The sequence below is a fragment of the Acomys minous genome (genome assembly GCF_964271855.1).
Source record: "Acomys minous genome assembly, chromosome: 10".
In the NCBI taxonomy this organism is placed as follows: domain Eukaryota; kingdom Metazoa; phylum Chordata; class Mammalia; order Rodentia; family Muridae; genus Acomys; species Acomys minous.
Window position 1 is genome coordinate 84,795,233 of NC_140491.1, and position 4,899 is coordinate 84,800,131.

Genomic DNA, 4,899 nt, shown 5'->3' on the forward strand with positions numbered 1-4,899 from the left:
TTCCTATCTTGGTGCATCTAAATTTCTGAATGTAAGTCAATCATCATTACATAGGAAAGATGTCTTCTTCAAGGCTGTCAAATACAAATAACCAAAACACTAAGAATGTAACATTTATATAATTCCTGATTGTGTCACAGTTCTTCTTGCCATAGGTAATCTATTGTATATATGTATAATAATATAAATGTATATGTACAAAAATAAAATAATTTTTTAAAATATACTTTCGATCAAACACAGTGGCAGCTTTCAAGGATTTGTGTGGTCTCGTCGTCAGCACAGTCAGGTCTACACGTGAGCAACCATGTCTAAGGTACCTGCAGTTGTCATTGACCTTGGCACCACCTACTCCTGTGTTCATGATTTCCAGCATGGAAAGGTGGAAATAATTGCCAATGACCAGGGTAACCGAACCACACCAAACTCTGTTGCTTTTACTGACAAAGAACGATTATTTGGGGATGTTGTCAAGAATCAAGTTGCAATGAAACCCATCAACATAGTTTTTGATGCCAAACATCTGATCGGATGTAGGTTTGATGATGCTGTTGTTCAGTCTGATGTGAAGCACTGGCTCTTCATAAAGGTCAGTGATGCGGGAAGGCCCAAGGTCCAGGTAGAATACAAAAGGGAGACAAAAAGTTTCTACTCAGAAGAAGTGTCTTTTATGGTTCTGACTAAGATGAAGGAAATAGCAGACGCCTACCTTGGGAAGACTGTTACCAAGGCCATGGTCATAGTGCCAGCTTACCTCAATGACTCTCAGCGGCAGGCAACAAAAGATGCTGAAACTATTGCTGGCCTCAATGTACTTCAAAATACCAAGCAGTCAACTGTTGCTCCTACTGCTTATGATTTAGATAAGAAGGTTGGAGCTCAAAGAGTGTGTTGATTTTTTTACTTGGAAGGTGGTACTTTTGATGTGTCAATCCTCGCTATTGAGGACAGAATTTCTGAAGTCAAATCAACAGCTGGAGACACTCACTTGGGTGGAGAAGACTTTGATAACCGAATGGTCAACCATTTCATTGCTGAGTTTAAACAAAAGCACAAGAAAGACATCAGTGAAAACAAGAGAGCTGTCAGCCATCTACGTGCTGCCTGTGAACGGGCTAAGTGCACCTTCCTCTCCAGCACACAGACAGGTATTGAGATTGATTCTCTTTATGAGGGAATCTACTTCTATACCTCCATTACCTGGGCTCAATTTGAAGAATTGAATGCTGACTTGTTCCCTGGCACACCGGACCCTGTAGAAAAGGCCCTTTGATATACCAAACTAGACAGGTCACAGATCCATGACATTGTCCTGGTTGGAGCTTCTACTAGAATCCCCAAGGTTCAGAAGCTTCTGCAAGACTTCTTCAACGGAAAAGAGCTGAATAAGAGCATTAACCCTGATGAAGCTGTTGCTTATGGTGCAGCTGTCCGGACAGCCATTCTATCTGAAGACAAGTCTAAGAATGTTCAGGATTTGCTGCTCTTGGATGCCACTCCTCTTTCCCTTGGTATTGAAACTGCTGGTGGAGTCATGACTGTCCTCATCAAATGCAATACCACCATTCCTACCAAGCAGACACTGACTTTTATCACTCTGACAACCAGCCTGGTGTCCTCACTCAGGTGTATGAAAGTGAAAGATCCATGACCAAAGAGAATAACCTGCTTGGGAAGTTTGAGCTCACAGCCATACCTCCAGCACCATGTGCTGTCCCTCAGATTGAAGTCACCTTCAACACTGATGCCAATGGCATCCTCAATGTTTCTGCTGTAAATAAGAGCACTGGAAAGGAGAACAAGATCACCATCACCAATGACAAGGGATGTTTGAGCAAGGATGATATTGAGTGTATGTTCCAAGAAGCTGAGAAGTACATAGCTGAAGATGAGAATCAGAGAGATAAGGTTTCCCCCAAGAATTCACTGGAGTCCTATGCCTTCAACATGAAAGCAACAGTTGAAGATGAGAAACTTCAGGGCAAGATCAATGATTAGGACAAACAGGAGACTCTGGACAAGTGTTAATGAAATCAGCAGTTGGCTAGATAAGAATTAGACTGCAGAGAAAGAAGAGTTTGAATACCAGCAGAAAGAACTGGAGAAAATCTGCAACCTCATTATTACAAAGCTGTACCAGTGTGCTGGTAGCATGCCTGGAGGAATGCCTGGAGGCTTCCCGGGTGGTGGAGTACCTCCATCTGGTGATACCTCTTCAGGTCCCACCATTGAGAAGGTGGATTAAGTCAGTCCAAGTAGAGGTGTAGCATTGTTCCACAGGGAACCATTTGAAGGACCCAAATTTACTTAGCAAGTTACATGGCAGTTAAATTAAACTGCTACAATAAATTACCGGGCAGTCTCAGTACTTGCACATGGAACATGTGCACAGGGAGAGAACATTGCACTTTATAAACAAATGTATCTATCATAGGTGGAATATGCAATGTCTAATAAAACTATTTAAATTGGCACCATTAAAAAGTATATATACTCTCTCCTCTATACCTCATAGAACTTTCTCCAAAACTGCTCACATACTCAGACACTAAACAAGTCTTGATAGATATGAGAAAACTGAAATAACTGCCTGCATTCTTTCTATCAGGCCCTAAAAATTAAAGTTGGATATCAAAAACCACAGAAACAAAAGAAAACATACAAACTCCTGGAAAAGTATCAACTCTCTACTACATGAAAACTGGGCCAAGATAGAATTAATAAAAGATATTAAAGATTTTGTAGAATTCAATGAAAATGAAAACACAGCATACCCAAACTCATGAGATGCAATGAAAGCATAACTAAAAGAACAATTCATATCACTAAGAACTTAAATAAAACAAACAAAAATTTAAAAAGAAGAGATCTCATACTCCCAACTTAACAGCAAATCTGAAAGCTCTAGAACAGTAGTTCTCAACCAGAAGGTCTTGAGCACTTTTGGGGGATCTAATCACTCTTTCACAGGGGCTACCTAAGAGTATCAGGAAACAGAGAAATTTACATTATGACTCAAAACAGTAGAAAAATATAGTTATGAAGTAGCAAGGAAAAAATTTTATGGTGGTGGGGGAGGCGGTAGGGGAAGTCACCACAACATAAGGAACTGCATTAAAGGGTTGCAACATTCGGAAGGATGAGAGCCACTGCTGTAGAACAAAAAGAAATAATCACACCCAAGGGGAGTAGACGGCAAGAAATAATCAAACTCCGGGCTAAAATCAATAAAATGGAATCAAAGATAACAATACAAAGAATCAATGAAACAAAGAATTGATTCTTTGAGAAAAATAAAGTACCATAGACAAACCCTTATTCAAAGTAACTAAAAAAGAATAAGAGAATATCCAAAAATGAAAAAAATGACAGACACTTTGATGCCTGAACAGTCACCCAACACTCCATATAAGCACCGTCTTCAACCTTCTGGCCCAATATATCTGACAGACACATTTGTGAGGCAGAGCCTATTGAGGACTTGCTTACCCTGTCTTGGCAGAGTTTGGCTGTTGACTTCTGCTTGCATCCAAGCTTGCCCATTTTTAGGCAGAATTCTATCTGGGGCAGAAAGAGAAACCTGCACTTCCGGTTCACTCACGTAATTAAGTTTCATTCCTTCTCAAGGCTTTGAGGAGGTTGAAGACCAGATAATTTAGCCTTACAATTAAGCTTAGTTGTTTAGGGGGTCAAGACGTTTTTAGGTTTAGATAGGTATGTTAAGTTGATAGAGATGAGATGTGATAGGTATTGATTTTCATTCAGAATTTTAAACTCACCAAAATAGGAAAGATGTTTTGTGCAAGGTTGCCTGATACAATTAGCCAAAACACCATGACTATAACACTTATATAATTCCTGATTGTTTTGTGGTTCTTTTTGCTGTATGTAGCTTTTTATTTCTGTGTAGTAATATAAATGTATATGACAAAAAAAGAGAATATCCAAATTAACTAAACAAGAAACAAAAAAAAGGGAAAGTAACAACAGGCACTGAGGAATCCAGAATATAATAAGGGCATACTTTTAAAACCTGTATTCCATCAGATTAAAAAATATAGAATTAATGAACATTTTTCTCAGTAGGTACCACTTACCAAAGATAAACAAAGACTAGTTAGACAATTTAAATAGACTTATAACCCCTAAGAAAATAGAATAGAAAATAAAAACAGTCATTAAAAGTCTCCCAACCAAAAAAAGCCCAGCGCCAGATGGTTTTAGCACAGAATTCTCTCAGGCTTTCAAAGAAGAGTTAATGCCAATACTCCTCAAAATATCCCACAAAATAAAAATATAAGGGACACTGTCCAATTCATTTTATGAGGCCACAGTTACCCTGACACCCAAACCACATAAAGACCCAACAAAGAAAGACAATTACAGACCAATTTTCCTTATGAACATACATGCATACATACTCAATAAAACACTTGCAAACCAAGCACATATAAAAAAGATCATCCATCATAATCAAGGAGGCATCCTAGAGATGCCAAGATGGTTTAATATATGAAAATCAGTATATGTAATCCACCACAAAAACAATGTAAGGGAAAAACACATATGATCATCTCATTAGATGTGGAAAAGACCTTTGGCAAGACCCAACATCCATCATGATAAAAGCCATGGAAATATCAGGGATACAAGAGACATACCTAAACATAACTTAGAGCAAGGCTCTAGCCAACATCTAATTAAAAGAAGAGAAATTCAAAGCAAGTCCAGGAACAAGAAAAGGTTGTTCACTCTCTTCATATCTAGTCATTATAGTATTTGAAGTTCTAGCTAGAGTAATAAAATAACAGAAGCAGATCAAGGAGATACAAATTGGAAAGGAAGAAGTCAAAGTATTATTATTTGCAGATTATATGTTCATATATGTAAGTGACTCTA

The 4,899-nt window shown here is 38.3% G+C and overlaps 1 pseudogene across 1 annotated transcript; it reads left to right on the plus strand.

The window, feature by feature from the left end:
* Nucleotides 1-262: 262 nt before the first annotated feature.
* Nucleotides 263-2,478, plus strand: LOC311607983 (heat shock cognate 71 kDa protein-like; annotated as a pseudogene). Its single transcript has one exon. The product of its transcript is annotated as a heat shock cognate 71 kDa protein-like (transcript).
* The last annotated feature ends 2,421 nt before the right edge of the window (nucleotides 2,479-4,899 follow it).